This window comes from Bufo gargarizans, chromosome 6 (genome assembly GCF_014858855.1).
Source record: "Bufo gargarizans isolate SCDJY-AF-19 chromosome 6, ASM1485885v1, whole genome shotgun sequence".
Lineage (NCBI taxonomy): Eukaryota > Metazoa > Chordata > Amphibia > Anura > Bufonidae > Bufo > Bufo gargarizans.
This window is the reverse complement of record NC_058085.1, coordinates 27,644,495-27,663,752: the sequence shown is the minus strand read 5'-3', so window position 1 is coordinate 27,663,752 and position 19,258 is coordinate 27,644,495. Positions and strand designations below refer to the sequence as shown.

The following is a 19,258-nucleotide window of genomic DNA, read 5'->3' as shown; positions in this document are numbered from 1 at the left end:
CCAGACCTGATCACATGGTTATGACATCATCACAGGTCCTGTACCTTCTCCTGCAGCACAGTCTGGAGCCTGACTACTGCATGGTGGTAGAAATTACAGCCCAGGAGGCTCCATAGTGAAGGGTTGTCAGAGGAAGACACGCCTGCCCCCAGGTAAGTGGAACACTCATCACATCCGCACATATAAGGCTTCACAGCCAGAAGGATCCATAGATCTGTCTGCTGGTAATCAACAGGTTCCTGAGAACATAAATGAGGAAGTAAGCGCGCAGGCTTCTGGGGCAGGGCACCAGCTTAAAAGTATAAAAATAAGAAACAATTGACAAGAGTTCACTTGTAACGTATAACGCGTTTCGCGGACCAGCCTTCCCCTTCTTCAGGTACAACATAAGCCTGGAGCAGGGGGCGTTATATAGAAGACATATCCAGGAGATCTCAGAGACGTGGACTGGACCAGGGGGCGTTATATAGAAGACATATCCAGGAGATCTCAGAGATGTGGACTGGAGCAGGGGGTGTTATATAGAAGACATATCCAGGAGATCTCAGAGACGTGGACTGGAGCAGGGGGCGTTATATAGAAGACATATCCAGGAGATCTCAGAGACGTGGACTGGAGGAGGGGGCGTTATATAGAAGATATATCCAGGAGATCTCAGAGACGTGGACTGGAGCAGGGGGTTATATAGAAGACATATCCAGGAGATCTCAGAGACGTGGACTGGAGGAGGGGGTGTTATATGGAAGACATATCCAGGAGATGTGAGAGACGTGGACTGGAGCAGGGGGCGTTATATAGAAGACATATCCAGGAGATCTCAGAGACGTGGACTGGAGGAGAGGGCGTTATATAGAAGACATATCCAGGAGATCTCAGAGATGTGGACTGGAGCAGGAGGCGTTATATAGAAGACATATCCAGGAGATCTGGAGGAAGGGGTGTTATATAGAAGACATATCCAGGAGATCTCAGAGACGTGGACTAGAGCAGGGGGCGTTATATAGAAGACATATTCAGGAGATCTCAGAGACGTGGACTAGAGCAGGGGGCGTTATATAGAAGACATATCCAGGAGATCTCAGAGACGTGGACTGGAGCAGGGGGCGTTATATAGAAGACCTATCCAGGAGATCTCAGACACGTGGACTGGAGGAGGGGGCGTTATATAGAAGACATATCCAGGAGATCTCAGAGACGTGGACTGGAGCAGGGGGCGTTATATAGAAGACATATCCAGGAGATCTCAGAGACGTGGACTGGAGCAGGGGGTGTTATATAGAAGACATATCCAGGAGATCTCAGAGACGTGGACTGGAGCAGGGGGCGTTATATAGAAGACATATCCAGGAGATCTCAGAGACGTGGACTGGAGCAGGGGGCGTTATATAGAAGACATATCCAGGAGATCTCAGAGATGTGGACTGGAGGAGGGGGCGTTATAGAGAAGACATATCCAGGAGATCTCAGAGGCGAGGACTGGAGGAGGGGGTGTTATATAGAAGACATATCCAGGAGATCTCAGAGGCGAGGACTGGAGCAGGGGGCGTTATATAGAAGACATATCCAGGAGATCTCAAAGAAGTGGACTGGAGCAGGGGGCGTTATATAGAAGACATATCCAGGAGATCTCAGAGACGTGGACTGGAGCAGGGGGCGTTATATAGAAGACATATCCAGGAGATATCAGAGACGTGGACTGGAGGAGGGGGCGTTATATAGAAGACATATCCAGGAGATCTCAGACACGTGGACTGGAGGAGGGAGCGTTATATAGAAGACTTATCCAGGCGATATCAGAGACGTGGACTGGAGCAGGGGGACGTTATATGGAAGACATATCCAGGAGATATCAGAGACGTTGACTGGAGCAGGGGGACGTTATATGGAAGACATATCCAGGAGATCTCAGAGACGTGGACTGGAGCAGGGGGCGTTATATAGAAGACATATCCAGGAGATCTCAGACGTGGACTGGAGCATGGGGTGTTATATAGAAGACATATCCAGGAGATCTCAGAGACATGGACTGTAGGAGGGGGCATTATATAGAAGACATATCCAAGAGATCTCAGAGACGTGGACTGGAGCAGGGGGCGTTATATAGATGACATATCCAGGAGATCTCAGAGACTTGGACTGGAGCAGGGGGCGTTATATAGAAGACATATCCAGGAGATCTCAGAGACATGGACTGGAGCAGGGGGCGTTATATAGAAGACATATCCAGGAGATCTCAGAGACATGGACTGTAGGAGGGGGCATTATATAGAAGACATATCCAGGAGATCTCAGAGATGTGGACTGGAGGAGGGGGCGTTATATAGAAGACATATCCAGGAGATCTCAGAGACGTGTAATGATTGTAGTGGATGGCACTCCTGTTGATGGTAGTCGGTGCTCAGTGGAAGGGGTCTATCAGAATATACTTATATAAACCACGGCACTCGAAATATTGCAAGATAAGATTCTTTTTTATTTATTGTCCATCCCAAATGGATCTTTTTGGCCAGTGTATTTACAAAAAGATCCATTTGGGATGGACAATAAATAAAAAAGAATCTTATCTTGCAATATTTCGAGTGCCGTGGTTTATATAAGTGTAATCTCAGAGACGTGGACTGGAGCAGGGGGTGTTATATAGAAGACATATCCAGGAGATATCAGAGATGTGGACTGGAATAGGGGGCGTTATATAGAAGACATCCAGGAGATCTCAGAGATGTGGACTGGAGCAGGGGGCGTTATATAGAAGACATATCCAGGAGATCTCAGAGACGTGGACTGGAGGAGGGGGCGTTATATAGAAGACATATCCAGGAGATCTCAGAGATGTGGACTGGAGCAGGGGGCGTTATATAGAAGACATATCCAGGAGATCTCAGAGACGTGGACTGGAGCAGGAGACGTTATATAGAAGACATATCCAGGAGATCTCAGAGACGTGGACTGGAGCAGGGGGTGTTATATAGAAGACATATCCAGGAGATATCAGAGATGTGGACTGGAATAGGGGGCGTTATATAGAAGACATTTCCAGGAGATTAGAGATGTGGACTGGAGGAGGGGGCGTTATTTAGAAGACATATCCAGGAGATCTCAGAGTTGTGGACTGGAGGAGGGGGCGTTATATAGAAGACATATCCAGGAGATCTCAGAGACGTGGACTGGAGGAGGGGGCGTTATATAGAAGACATATCCAGGAGATCAGAGACTTGGACTGGAGCAGGGGACGTTATATAGAGGACATATTCAGGAGATCAGAGACGTGGACTGGAGCAGGGGGTGTTATATAGAAGACATATCCAGGAGATCTCAGAGACGTTGCCTGGAGCAGGGGGCGTTCTATAGAAGACATATCCAGGAGATCTCAGAGATGTGGACTGGAGGAGGGGGTGTTATATAGAAGACATATCCAGGAGATCTCAGAGACGTGGACTGGAGCAGGGGGCGTTCTATAGAAGACATATCCAGGAGATCTCAGAGACGTTGCCTGGAGCAGGGGGTGTTATATAGAAGACATATCCAGGAGATCTCAGAGACGTGGACTGGAGGAGGGGGTGTTATATAGAAGACATATCCAGGAGATCTCAGAGATGTGGACTGGAGGAGGGGGCGTTATATAGAAGACATATCCAGGAGATCTCAGAGATGTGGACTGGAGGAGGGGGTGTTATATAGAAGACATATCCAGGAGATCTCAGAGACGTGGACTGGAGCAGGGGACGTTATATAAAAGACATATCCAGGAGATCTCAGAGACGTGGACTGGAGGAGGGGGCGTTATATAGAAGACGTGTCCAGAAGACCTCATTGGTCCCGGGTCGGTTAGCTGACATCGCTGGCTGTGTGTAACAGCCATGATCTCAGCACTGTCACCATGTACATAGACAAGGTGACAGTTTGCAGCCATGACGAATCTGTACATTATGGAGGCTTAAAGGGTTCATATTCCACCTCTGTCTGCGGAGTCTTTTTTCTATCGGCTGCGCAGTGCGGCGGAGGTACTGCAGAGGGCAGGGCATCGGGTAAGGCCACGTTCACACCAGAGAATGCCAGGAATCGGCCGGACAGAATATTCTGCGTGCAGCGGTATTAGTTGTGTAGAAGCTGGATCTCTGCCGGACCCCATTATACTGAGCGGGTGCAGGCGGCAGTATCCAGCAGGGTGCACCATGTGACAGTAGGTGCACTGCCCATCATGTTATAGATACATTTCTTTAGATACGTGGGTTTATATGGATATAACACGTATTTTTATTGGAGCGCTGATAAAGTGGTGGGATTTTATTGTGCAGTTTCTGTTCCAACGAGGCGTTCGTTTAAAAACTTTAAACTTTAAAATGTATTGGCTCCATGTAGGAAAAAGTAGTTTCGGCAGAAGTCGCGCAAGACTTTGGTGAATTACTGTGTCTTTAAAAACATTTTCAAATAGGAATCAGAAGTCTTTTTTGATACCGAGGTACCAACCAGTACCTAACCCGACTTCGGATTCTTTTTTTAAAATGTTTTTAAAGATGCAGATAGGAGTACCGAAGTAATTCATCGAAGTTTTGTGCGACTTCGGCTGATAATAATTTTGCCCACGCGGAGCCAATACATTTTAATGCTGTACATAAACAGCTAGTGATGGACGAACATCGGCCGGGACATTTTGCGAATGCGCATTCGCGATTAAATGTTTGCGAACCGCGCGTTCGCGGTGGGCCTCATTCACATTATTGGCAGGCGAACCTGAAAAACTTCAGGTCATACAGGGAGTGCAGAATTATTAGGCAAGTTGTATTTTTGAGGATTAATTTTATTATTGAACAACAACCATGTTCTCAATGAACCCAAAAAACTCATTAATATCAAAGCTGAATATTTTTGGAAGTAGTTTTTAGTTTGTTTTTAGTTTTAGCTATTTTAGGGGGATATCTGCGTGTGCAGGTGACTATTACTGTGCATAATTATTAGGCAACTTAACAAAAAACAAATATATACCCATTTCAATTATTTATTTTTACCAGTGAAACCAATATAACATCTCAACATTCACAAATATACATTTCTGACATTCAAAAACAAAAGAAAAACAAATCAGTGACCAATATAGCCACCTTTCTTTGCAAGGACACTCAAAAGCCTGCCATCCATGGATTCTGTCAGTGTTTTGATCTGTTCACCATCAACATTGCGTGCAGCAGCAACCACAGCCTCCCAGACACTGTTCAGAGAGGTGTACTGTTTTCCCTCCTTGTAAATCTCACATTTGATGATGGACCACAGGTTCTCAATGGGGTTCAGATCAGGTGAACAAGGAGGCCATGTCATTAGATTTTCTTCTTTTATACCCTTTCTTGCCAGCCACGCTGTGGAGTACTTGGACGCGTGTGATGGAGCATTGTCCTGCATGAAAATCATGTTTTTCTTGAAGGATGCAGACTTCTTCCTGTACCACTTGAAGAAGGTGTCTTCCAGAAACTGGCAGTAGGACTGGGAGTTGAGCTTGACTCCATCCTCAACCCGAAAAGGCCCCACAAGCTCATCTTTGATGATATCAGCCCAAACCAGTACTCCACCTCCACCTTGCTGGCGTCTGAGTCGGACTGGAGCTCTCTGCCCTTTACCAATCCAGCCACGGGCCCATCCATCTGGCCCATCAAGACTCACTCTCATTTCATCAGTCCATAAAACCTTAGAAAAATCAGTCTTGAGATATTTCTTGGCCCAGTCTTGACATTTCAGCTTGTGTGTCTTGTTCAGTGGTGGTCGTCTTTCAGCCTTTCTTACCTTGGCCATGTCTCTGAGTATTGCACACCTTGTGCTTTTGGGTACTCCAGTGATGTTGCAGCTCTGAAATATGGCCAAACTGGTGGCAAGTGGCATCTTGGCAGCTGCACGCTTGACTTTTCTCAGTTCATGGGCAGTTATTTTGCGCCTTGGTTTTTCCACACGCTTCTTGCGACCCTGTTGACTATTTTGAATGAAACGCTTGATTGTTTGATGATCACGCTTCAGAAGCTTTGCAATTTTAAGAGTGCTGCATCCCTCTGCAAGATATCTCACTATTTTTGACTTTTCTGAGCCTGTCAAGTCCTTCTTTTGACCCATTTTGCCTAATAATTATGCCCACCTGATATAGGGTGTTGATGTCATTAGACCACACCCCCTCTCATTACAGAGATGCACATCACCTAATATGCTTAATTGGTAGTAGGCTTTCGAGCCTATACAGCTTGGAGTAAGACAACATGCATAAAGAGGATGATGTGGTCAAAATACTCATTTGCCTAATAATTCTGCACTCCCTGTATTTGCAGCCACTAAATACTTACTAGAAGTGCACAAATAGTCCCACAACATGGACAGTGACATACCAGAGGGGGATCGACGGGAAAAATTCCCACAAAAAATATGTATTTTATTCCGGGGCCCTTTTTATGCGTCTTAAAGGGAAACTCTCAATAATGTGCCCTACTGGAGCTTAGAACATTTTCTATTTTATTTAGGCCACAGGAATACAGGAGCCAAAAATTAGGCATTCACTTAACAAAAAAGAACTTGCGATTATGTTGCTGGAGGTACATTAAGCGGTCACTGGATAAAAATTTTACTGTAGGCCACTGGAGTAGAGGCCCCAAAAATTAGGCATTCACCTGACAGAAAAGGCCTTTTATGCCACTGTATATACATAAGACAAGGACCATTCTTTGCTCTGGGTGGTGGCGGATATGTGTGGGCTGGCATGAAATGTGAGGTAGTCCACACTGTCGTGAGCTAGGCGAGTGCGCTTATCGGTCACGATCTCCCATGCTGCGCTGAATGTCCTTTCGGACAGGACACTCGACGAGGGGCAAGCCAAGTGTTCCATGGCAAATTGTGCCAGCTCTGGCCACAGGTCAAGCCTGCACACCAAGTAGTCCAGGGGTTCTTTGCTTCTCAGGAGCGCCCACATTGTCCGTTAACCCGATGTAGTCAGACACCTGTCGGTCTGGGCTTTCCCTGAGACTGGATGCGGAGGGCGGCTGTTGATGAGTTGGCTGCAAGAATGATCTCAAATCCAAAGTGAACAACACATCTTAGACAGCGCTCTTCTTGCAGGCGCAGTAGGATTGATACTCGCTGTGGGTGGAAATTCCTCTGCCAGCGCCTGCAAAAGCAGAATGCAGCATCTCTCACAGCAAGCCCTGGAAATGCTGCATTCTGCAAGCCCTCTGTGATGCTAGTAACATGTCCGTCATTTTGTGTTTGTACCGGGGGTCTAAGTACGTTGCCACTGGTCCTTGCCCTTTATGCTCTTTAATACGGGGGTCCCTCTTCAAACACTAGAGCATGAAAGCCCACATTTGCACTAAATTGGAAGCTGTGGAGTGCCCTGGCTCCTGCTCATTGCCCAGGAGAATGTTGTCCTCGGTCTCCTCCCCCCAGCCACGGACAACACGAGGGATCCCCGAAAAGTTGAAAGTCCCCCTCAAAGCCTGCTCTTCTTGCTCCTCCTCCTCCCCCAGCCGCCATCCACCTCTGATTCCTCTTCACACTCCTGCTGACTTGTCTCAGGTGGAGTAGCCACCCCTGGGAATTCATTCAGCATTGCGACTTCCTCATCTTCCAGCTCCTGCTGCTCGACGGCTTGATCAATGACACGACGCATTGCATGCTCCAGAAAGAAGGCGTAAGGTACAATGTCACTGATGGTGCCCTGGCTGTGACTGACCAGTTTGGTGATCTCATCAAATGGCCGCAGAAGTCTGCATGCATTGCGCATGAGCAGCCATTGGCACTATGAAAAGAAACCAAGCTCCCCAGAACGTGTCCTACTGTAGAGTTCGGTCAGGTAGTTGTTAACAGCATGTTGCTGCTGGAGCAGCCTATCAAGCATATACAGGGTGGAGCTCCAGCCCGTCGGGCTATCACAAATCAGACGTCTGATGCAGGTGGTGTCACCGCTGAACATCAGCAAGGCGAGCCATGGCCGTGTAAGATCTTCAAAAATGGCCAGAGATTTTCCTGGCCTGCCGCAAGACGTCCGGGGTATTTGGCAACTAATCGCTGCACGGCTAAGTTCAGAACGTGTGCAATGCACAACATGTGTGTCATTTCGTTCTGTTTCAGCGCGCTCAGCAGATTGGCACCGTTGTCGCACACCACTTTACCAAATGTCAAATTGAGCAGGGTTAGCCACTGATCGGACTGTGACCGCAGAGCTGAAAGCAGTGCAGGACCGGTGTGGCTCTTGGCTTCCAGGCACAACAGCCGCAGCACAGCATGGCAACGTCTCACCTGGCACGTCAAATAGGTTCTGGGGCGCTTAGGGGGTGCAGCAGAAGAGGCGGTAGCAGTGGAAAAGGAGGAGTCAGCCACTGAGGAGACAGAGGATGGAGTAGGAGATCACCAAATCCACACGGGAGACAGAAGATTCACCCAGTGGGCAGTAAAAGTTATGTACCTTCCCTGCCCGTGTTTGCTAGACCACGTGTCTGTTGTGGTCAGTTGTATCTTGGCATCGACACTGTGTGCCTGAGATATATTCACTTGCCGCTGAATGTGGCCATATAGCTCTGGGATGCCCTTCTGGGAGAAATATTTCCTTCTGGGGACCTTCCATTGCGGTGTGCCAATGACCACAAATTTTCTAAAGGCCTCTGAATCCACCAGTTTATATGGCAGTAGTCGACGGCCTAGCAGTTCCGACAAGCCAGCGGTCAGCCATTGGGCAAGAGGGTTATCCGGCATCATTATCTTTTCTACGCTCAAACATTTGGGCCACGGAAGCCTGCCTACTGCCAGATGAACGAGACAACGGCACAGTGAAAGGTGGAGTGGAGGACAAATTGGAGGAGAGAGGAGAATGAGAAGAGGCAGGACGTGGAGCGTCGGGAGTGTGGTTTTGTGGGTTCTGACAGCATTGCTCCCACTGGGCTCGGTGATAGGAGGCCAGGTGCCTTCTTAAGTCGGTCGTCCCTAGGTGAGTGTTGGGCTTACCGCGACTTATGTGTTGACAGCACAGGCTGCAGATGGCAACACCATTGTCAGCAGCTGACACGTTAAAAAAGCCCACACTGCGGAGTCATGTGCCGGCGTCCTAGGAGCGCAAGATGTGACCGTGGATGGTTCTCTACAGATACATTTGCAGTCTGCTTTTTGCCTCCTGTGCACTGCAAGTTCTGCCTGCTTCTCTTCCTTCTCCTCTCTATCTGCTGCTCTGTCTCTCCGTCTGAACTCCATGTGGCAGGCGTAGCACTATGAAGTTCCTTTTGCGCTGTGGCATTAGAAGAATTTTAATATCTCTGACTGTAATTCCTCTAGCGCCGTTCTATGGAAGCAGTCGGTTTAAAGAGCACACCAAATGCTTGAAATAACTTCTTTATTAACTAGCTGTATAAACATATAAGCTATATTAGCAACCTAGGACAGGTCTTAGCTGGCCAGCTACACTCCACTCTTCTTCCTCTCATGTGGGCACCCACGTGACGTCCATCGACACGTCATCATCGTCACCTTCACCATCACTGACATCAGAGATCTCGGAGTAGGCAGCAACAGCGGGGACCACCCTCCTTTGGCTGATCTGGGTACTGTCGTCAGACTGCTGGCTGGTGGCCGTTGCTGCCTCCTCTTCCTCATCCGATGCCAAGAATGGCTGCGCATTAGTAAGGTCTGGGAATGGATAGGAAAATAATTCCTCTGACTCGAGTGGAGGGGCTATGGTGGTGTTAGTGTCTTTGGGGGTGCACACAGCAGAGTGAGGAGGGTTAAGATACAGAGAATGAGGAGGGTGCAGAAGTGGAAGGCTGAGTGAGCCACTTATACAACTCTGGTGCGACCTTTGATGTAATCACACGCACCTTCTCCAACTTCCGATTTAGGCTCCGGCCTGGTGCACCTGCCTGCCTCTTCCTCTGCCTGTCATTTTTAAAATGACCCGGTGCCAAAGTCCCTAGAGAAGAGCAATATTTGTGGAAGCAGGTATATCACAGGCCTCAATTAGTATTTGGTGGAAACAGGTATATCAATTCCCTTAATCAGTATTTTGTGGAAGCAGGTGTATCGCAGGCCTCAATTTGTCTCTATTGATACACCAGCTCCGACTCCTTTGCGAACCGACGTGGGGATGCGTTCGCTTGTGCGCCAGAGGCGAAGACCGCATGGCTTTTCGGGGACAGCTTGGCCGGGCTAGTGGCAGTGCGCTGCGGGCCAGCTTGTCTTCGGTGCCTATTGCGGATTCCGTTCCGCAGAGCCTGTCGTGCATCCGCATTTACGTTCGAAAACGGGTTCGCAAGGGGATACGTGATCGCCGACCAGCGAAGGGAATAAAACCTGGCCGCAAGTTCAAAGCAGATTAGGGGGCCAGCAACGGTCTAATTGACTAATGACCGACCAAAGCCTTGTAAACAGGTGTAGGGCAGGATCATGACCTATGGGGAGTGGACACTTGGCGCCCTGGGATTTGTTAGCAGGCACATAAAAGGTGGCCTACCCGATCGGTCAGTGCCCACTGTTGTCCTTCCTTATCCAGGTGCAGGTCAGTACTGCTAGCTACTGACTGAAGTTTGCTGGGACTCCGTCCATTCCAAATGGGACCCAAGACTTTGTCAAGTTTACCTGGCAAGTTGCACAGAGACTTATGCACAGATTGGGACTACTCCTAGCTTTCCTTTGTTTTTTGTTTGCCTGATGTTTGCCCAGTGAAGTTTACCTGGACTTTGTTTATTTTGTTAATAAACCCCTTGACTTCATCCTCGCTGGTCTGTTTCGTTGGTGCCTTGCATTACATGCACTATATACTTTCTATGTTAGAAAGTATATTATAGGTATATCACACCCCTCAATTAGTTTTTTGGGGGGCAACAGGTATATCACACCAGTTGCAATTAGTTACTCCAATAGCGTTTGTCCCTCTATATTCAGTGAGGAACAGAAGTATTTGAACACCCTGCGATTTTGCAAGTCACTGTAGCTGCGGTATCGCAGCAGAACCACACACAACTGCTGCACAATACAAATGCACTATAATATACTTTCTATGTTAGATAGTATATTATAAGTATATCGCACCCCTCAGTATATCACACCTATCAATAGCACACCTATGCCTGTCCGTATAAGGACTTTTGTGGCCCTATTAGCTAGCGTTTGGTGTCCCTAACAGTCTGTCCCTGCTCCACAAAGCAAACTCTCCCTACACTGGCAAAACACAGAATGTAAAATGGCTGCCAGATTGGGTTCTGTTATATGGTGGGGGTGTGTCTATGTGCTGAAATGTCTAAATTGGCTGTCCTGTCCCACCTGATGTGTGTGTCATGTGTCAAAGTTGAAAACAGACGTCCAGTGCCAATATGGAACTCCTGATAGGCGGCATTGAGTTGTGAGTGGTCGCGATTGACAGGGGGGCGGGACACCAAACGGTATATAGCGGGCGCATGACTGGCGCGCGCGCATATATACCCCATATCCCCTGACGAAGCCACTTGCAGTGGCGAAACATGTCGGGAGGGGTGGTATAGCGCGTCTTTAGGTTTTAGACAGTTGTTTGGCAGTGAGGATCGGATTTAGCTAGGACGAGGGACAGCTAGTGTGTAAGGTGTGTTTAGACTGAGGGAATAGGCCACTGCTAGACCTCTATCAATAGTAATAGAGGCAGGCCCTCAGCGAAAGTCAGCTGAGGACCAATTCAAGTGCAGATAGTGGCGAGACGTGGCAACATTGTTGCAGCGCGTCTACCCCTGGCAGGGAATAGAGACTGTGGGCCCTGACAGGAGTGCACGTGTGTAGCAAGTGGTGTACCGTGTCTGGAGATCGCTGTAAAATATTTATCGAGTAACTCTTGATGGTGGTGACAGACGGGTGGATGAGACCCGTATTGCCTACCTGAATATAAGTGTGAAATACATGTCAAATACTAACACGACTCCCACAAACACACCCACCACTTGGTTGTCCGTGAACCGACATATGCAATTAGTGACTGTGGCAGTCACTATAAGAGGATTTAGCTCACATGTTACCAGACACTGATAATTTTATATACTCCCCTTTTCTTGTGTGTGTGAAGGATAATCTTCTTTTAATACATATCAATAAAAATATTAATTTTAATATTAGTTAGAGACCCCTAAAGGGATTCTAGGTCTATATTGACCATTAAAGTTGTTATTTATTGATATCCCGAGGGTCTCTAAAAGGGACTTAGTTTATTGCCATGTGTCAAAGTTGGGCGCAATGCAAAAGAATATGGTGCTGGCGAACATCGCCGGCGAATCGCGAATGCGCAAAGTTTGCAGCGAAACGACCGCTGGGCGAACCGCAAGGCATCACTAGAAACAGCATTAAAAACTAAGTTTTTAAAGGAAACGACTGCGGATCTACGATCTGAAGGTCGATTTTCTCATGCCCCTAGTTGCAGCTGCAGTTATTTCTGAGCGATCCTTAGAGACGTGTTCAGACTAGAACTGTATTTGACGCTGTTTGCTGCGCGAGGTGCACATTGTATGCTTGTAGCTGAAGGACGCTGAGATCAGTGACCGCCATAACCCACGAAGGTGCAGAGCGGTTCCTTATACAGTGCCTAGTGCACCGCAGTGGTGGTGGAGGGTAGTCATAAATACTTGCTGTACTTTCACATTTACAATGGTGTAAATAACAAATTTATTTATCCTTTCATTTTTTTTAAGTCTGCCTTCATCCACCTGAAAAAAAGCTGTAAAATCATGGACACTGGGTTCTCACTTCCACCTAAGTTGCCGTCCACTGCCTGTTGTCAAACAAGATCCATCCCCAGTAACAGACTTACAAGACCGCAAACAGGAAATGGGGGCGTCAGAGCTAGCTGAGATCCCGATCCTGAGAACCTGCTTCTATTGTTCTGAAGATTGTAGGAGACCCCTACCTTTCTGTAATTGTGATTTTTCTCCTCCTTATTTTTTTCTGTGAGCTCCGAAGCTGAAAACATAGTGTGAAGTAAGGAAAAGTACAGTGATGGCAGGTTTTACAGAATTGAAATGCCCCCTGCTTCTGAGTGAATTGCATCTAGGTGTGCAGCTGAAACAGGGAACATGTCTGAAAAAGACATTAGGGAAGCCCCAAAAAGACCTGTTCCTTCACAGTTATAATTGTACAGAGAAGCACAGCGATTATACAAACTTTTCTATGATAACTCTGGTACATTTTACAGGTGTTGTCCCATTAAAAATATTCTAAATTTTTCAAACCAGAACCTGGATCTGAATACTTTCATATTGGCATGTAATAAAAAATTTACAGTATCTGTATAAGCGCTACCTGCTGTTTAGGGGTGTTGGGATGGCCAGCATCCTTCACTTACTGCGCTTGCGCTGAATACTGAACGGGACAGCGCAGGCACGAGATTTCCACAGGAGACAGGGCCGCCAAGTCAAGTGTAGCAGGGTGCGGCCAGAAGTGGGAGAACGGAGCCTCTGCTCTTAGAGGCTCATTTGCATATTATAAAAAAAAATCTCAATAACGGTGGCACGCAGTGAGATGTCACTAATATAGTTATGTTCAGCTGACATTAGTACATCACTAATGTCAGCCAGGTTACTAACCATTTTCCTGCTGACAGAAACCCTTTAAAGATAAATCTATTAAACTGCAACATCTGTGTGGCCGTGAGGAGCTCTAAAAAAACAAATTTGCCAGCCCAACGTCTGTCTAGATAACAATAATAATCTTTATGTATCGCCAACATATTCCGCAGCGTTTTACAATTAACCGGATAACATAGAACCTGTAGAATCCTCCACTGCTCCAGCACTGAGGCTCCTGTGGTCTCCTTCAGTCTGTTTACATCACTGCAACGACAATATTGGTCGCAGCTCCTATGGCAGTATGTATATCACCCACTGGCGCACCTACAGGGGGGGTCCAGCGGGTCTGGACCCCCCCCTAGAACAACCAGGCAAAAAAATTTTTTTTTAATCCTTCAGGGCCGCACCGCCGATCACCACAGGCGGCGCGGCCCTGGATGTAATTGTAGCGGCGGCGGCGGCGAAGGGGGGGGCAGTAGGAGATGAGCGCTTCCATTGTGGAAGCGCTCATCTCCATATCTGTGCTGCGGCAGGGGAGGGAGAGGTGTGTCCCTCCCCTGTTCTTCTGATAGGCCGCAGGCACTAATGCCTGCAGCCTATCAGAGGCCGGCTCTGGCGGCGCAATGACGTCATCATCGCGCTGCCTGAGCCGGGCAGCACACAGCAGGGACACGGGCCGGAAGAGGCTGCATCGCATCGCTGCTGGTAAGTATCGGTGTATTTTTTTATTTTATTTTTTGAGGGGGGAGCTGGCACTATGGGGGGCACTATAAAAGGGGGGAGCTGGCACTATGGGGGGCACTATAAAAGGGGGGAGCTGGCACTGGGGGGCACTATAAAGGGGGAGCTGGCACTATGGGGGCACTATAAAGGGGGGAGCTGCACTATGGGGGGCACTATAAAAGGGGAGAACTGCACTATGGGGGGCACTAAAGGGGAGAACTGCACTATGGGGGGCACTAAAGGGGAGAACTGCACTATGGGGGGCACTAAAGGGGAGAACTGCACTATGGGGGGCACTAAAGGGGAGAACTGCACTATGGGGGGCACTAAAGGGGAGAACTGCACTATGGGGGGCACTAAAGGGGAGAACTGCACTATGGGGGGCACTAAAGGGGAGAACTGCACTATGGGGGGCACTAAAGGGGAGAACTGCACTATGGGGGGCACTAAAGGGGAGAACTGCACTATGGGGGGCACTAAAGGGGAGAACTGCACTATGGGGGGCACTAAAGGGGAGAACGGCACTATGGGGGGCACTAAAGGGGAGAACGGCACTATGGGGGGCACTAAAGGGGAGAACGGCACTATGGGGGGCACTAAAGGGGAGAACGGCACTATGGGGGGCACTAAAGGGGAGAACGGCACTATGGGGGGCACTAAAGGGGAGAACGGCACTATGGGGGCACTAAAGGGGAGAACGGCACTATGGGGGGCAGCTAAAGGGGAGAACGGCACTATGGGGGGCCAGCTAAAGGGGAGAGAACGGCAACTATGGGGGGCACTAAAGGGGAGAGAACGGCACTATGGGGGCAGTAAAGGGGAGAACGGCACTATGGGGGGCAGTAGAAGGGGAGAACGGCACTATGGGGGGCATTATTTGGGGGGCACCATGGGGGAGAGGAGCACTATGGGGCTCTAAAGGGGCTTTTTTTTTTTTTACCATTATGGGGGCACTATAGGGGAGAATGGGCACTATGGGGCATCTGGTGGCACTATAAGGGCATTATTTGGGGGCACTAAGGGGAAGTGGGGGCTCTAAGGGTTCCTTTATTCTTATTGGCACATTATGGGGGCATTATTGCATCTGGTGGCACTAAGGGGGGCATTTTTTTTACTGGCACATTATGGTAGGCACTATGGGGGAAAGGAGCACTATTGGGGCATATGGTGGCACTTAGAAGGGGCATTTTTTACTGGCATATTATGGGCGACACTATGGGGAAGGGGAGAGGAGCACTATGAGGGCATTTACTGGGGCACTATATAGGGGTATTTTATACTGGCATACATTATGGGGACATTAGCTCAACAGCGGGTACTAAGCGGGGGTACAATCATTTTTGGGGGACATTATCTTTATACTATTAGTGTCTGGGCGCAGTTATTTTTTTAGAGCACTGTGTGGCAATAATTGTTGAAGGGGGCACTATCTGTGTGGTAGCAGTATTTCCAGGGGGACTGTGTCTGCAGTATAGTATTGGGGGCACAGCAGGCACTATCTGTGTGGTAGTAGTATTTCCAGGGGGACTGTTTCAGCAGTATAGTATTGGGGGCACAGCGGGCACAGTATTGGGGGTGGCAGGAAAGGGGGTTCAGAAGATGTGGAAATGTGGGAAACTAATATCTGTTTGTTAATCTCTGCAGAGACGGGAGATGGCTAAAAAATCATCATGGCGGTCTGGTCTGAATGGAGAAGATGAGGAAAGAACGTCTACAACAAAGGTGACATCACTGGATGTAAGAGGTAGGGGGCGCTATGTAGGAGAGGAGATGCTCCGGCTCCTCCCCCTGCCATTTGCAGAAGGAGGATTCAGAGCTGGGTGAGGACAGCCAAAGGGGGCAGCAGGCAGATGGTGGGGGGAACCACAGGCCTTGAGCAGGATCGGGGGAGGGAGGAGAGCGGAGGAGCTTCCTGGCTGCAGCCGGCTGTCTATTGTATAATGTGAAGCAGGCAGTGCAGCCAGGACAGCCTCCCCCTCTCAGTATGATGTGTAGAGACAGGCCGCAACTATAGAATGTCAGCTGTACAGTGTTTGTTGGGAGTGGCCTATTATATGTAGGAGGGGCTTTTAATAATGGGCGGGGCCAAAAAAATTGCGGCGCGCTTCGCGCGCTGCATTGTTCTTTCCCTGCGGAGCTTTTAAAATCAACAAGTAAAAGAATCAGCGCAACACGCTACACCCCCCCCCCCCCCCCCCGTCCCTGCAGTTTTAAATATAAAGGGGGCTTTGAAAATTTGAATTAGCACAGCACACTACACATGCCACATTTTTTTGCCTTTCGGACCCCCCCTAGCCAAAATTCCTGGGTGCTCCCCTGATATCACCTGACTATTGAGGTCTACGAAGGTCTATAGCGGTCTCATGCTGTTCATACTGGCATCACTAATGACGTCTTCTATTGGCTGTAGGGTCATGTGAAGATGTGACATACCATGAAATTGCCTTGACCTCACACATGTTTCAATCCATATAAAAAGAGAGAACACAACATCTACACTTTATTACCTCCTCCGATGTCTCCTCTTATCTCCAGTTATTGTATTTTACTTGGATTTTGTAGGATTTTCCATTGTCTAATCATCTTTCCATTCAGGTTCCTACAATATAGGATCCGCTCAGTGGATATCTTCTATATAAGATTCTTCTCCTGATTGACCCAACAAGAATGGACAGGGACAAGATGGCAGAGAGTATAATAAATCTCACCCTAGAGATCCTCTTCCGTCTTACTGGAGAGGTGAGAGTTTCTGATGATGTCACATTACATCATCTTATCTATGTTACTAATAGATGGACATGACTGGAGAGGTGAGGGACTCTGGAAATGTATGGAGGGATATTTATTACTGTGTCTCTCCATAACCAGGACTACACAGTAGTGAAGAAGACCTCTAGTGAGCGATGTCAGGACCCTGTGTCTGAAGGATGGGGAAGAACCCTGAGCCCAATCATGGAGCCTCCACCTCACCCCCTGATCCATGAGGAAATCAATAGAGAGAAGATCCTAGAACTCACCAACAAGATGATTGAGCTGCTGACTGGAGAGGTGACACTGCTGGGAATGCTGGAACATTATATAAGAACACTATGCAGGAATCTAGGTGATGACTGTATCATTGTGTTGTCAGGTTCCTATAAGGTGTCAGGATGTCACCGTCTATTTCTCCATGGAGGAGTGGGAGTATGTAAAAGGACACACAGATCTGTACAAGGACATCATGATGGTGGATCACCGGCCTCTCATATCACCAGGTAATAGACATGTGTTTCCCCATTCACTGCTGCACTCCTGGGCTCTGGGCTTGCAGGCATTGTCTGTCCAGGGATCCACTCCGCAGTTTCCTTCCAGCCCTGAGCACAGCATGCTTACAGCTTGATGTCTGTAGCCCTTCATTGAAGGCAGGCGCATGTCAACTTCCTGTGATTTATGGGTTAGCTCATATGACCTTGCTGACCAATCCTAGCCCTTCTGCACATATATAAGTGGTTCAGCCCCCTTCCCAGGTGCCTGAGCGTCAAGTTCCTTTTGTCCTGCAATGGTTGCTGATATCTCTGCTCGTCTTCCTGTGTATCTGACCCGTGCTTGTGTTTCTGGACTCCGTTACCTGTTTGATCCCTGCCTGCTTGCCTTGATTCTCCTGTTGCTAATCCCGATTGCCTGACCTGTACCTGTGCTGCCTGCCCTGATCTATTGCTTGTTTGACTTCGCCTCTGCCTCATTCTTTGGTCCTGCACTGTTGCTCATGGTTACGTCTTGGCCTGCTGACTACGTCTCGACTTCTGGTACCTTAATCAGGTACCTCTTGGTCCGTCTGGACCAGCTGCCGCGTGTGACAATCCTTCTCAAGAGGTCGCGACCTGGTGTTCCTCTCGGGAAAGTCTATCCCCACCATTAGGGGTACTGTAAAGAAAAAGGGGCTCACTTAGTGGAGGTAGGACACATGGCACAGTGGGTTCACACCCGCTGGTTCATGACAAGGTATAGGGGAAAGATCTGTACCTGTTCTGTGTTTAGAGCCTCACCTGGTTTTCGCTCAAAATCTCTGCTGGAAATCACTGACCGAACACTGACGTGTGAGTGAGGCCTTATTCAGAGACAAGAGCAGCAAGACAGCATTGAAGTCAATGTAAAATTTAGGCAGATGATGGCATAAGATGTAAATGGAAGTGAATTACAGCCGTGGTAAAAGGCAGCGCTCTGTTATAAGTCCTGGACACCGTCCTTTATACCTCAGAGGACAAAGGAATAATTCATATTTTAATTGAAGTTTTCCGCAGTGTGTCGCTGTACGTAGACTTCAATGTTTTACCCACAGATTCCATCATTCCATCATCATTATACGTAACCATAAATCTACACAAGTTACACCGACAACTTCTAATAGGATATAATTTCCTTATCACAATCTCTTCTTGCATAAATAATTTGTTCCTGGGGCCTTCCATTAGTCCTCTCCAATTCAAGTACCAATCTCCATTTTTCTTTCCAAAGAGCCCCATGGCCCATAAAACCAAGATAGGCTCTTTGATTTATCACCGGTCCAACACCAAGGATCGATCATGATCATAAACATGCAAATGGTTAGTTTTAATAGACAAATACATTTATCTTGGCCAAGGCTTCAACTTCTAGTGCAAATATTATCTGCTTTCTAAAGGTAACCATTCCATCATAACATTTTACTTAAAGGGCTCTTTTTTTCTTAGCAAAAGTACACCAGTATTCACTTCAAAATGGTGATTAACTCTTTAGCTAAGCTCATTTTTGAGGTGTAAACACAAGGGGAGTCCTTTACTATTCTGAAATAAGCTTAAATTAGGCTTATTTCAAGGGGCAGATGTCGGTGCAATGGTTAGTAGCGCCACTATCTGCAACTTCGCCCTGCTCATGCCAGGTCTACAATTGTGGGTGTGGCATGGACGGCGAAAGGGACGGGCCTGCGCCTCTTCATAACTTCGGCGGAACCACCGCCAGCTTAGGACTTTAACCTCCTCCCGACCGCCTAA

At 48.0% G+C, this 19,258-nt stretch overlaps 1 protein-coding gene and 1 long non-coding RNA gene across 2 annotated transcripts in view; both read left to right on the top strand.

Moving 5' to 3' along the window:
• The window catches only part of LOC122942508 (zinc finger protein 585A-like), a gene marked incomplete at its 5' end in the record, with an annotated part of 134,505 nt that overhangs the window by 53,594 nt on the left and 61,653 nt on the right, over positions 1–19,258 (top strand). The gene's annotated exons all lie outside the window — the stretch shown is intronic.
• Positions 64–17,175, top strand: LOC122942528. Its single transcript, XR_006390579.1, has 3 exons — positions 64–152; positions 16,845–16,988; positions 17,118–17,175. It is a non-coding gene; the product is annotated as an uncharacterized LOC122942528 (long non-coding RNA).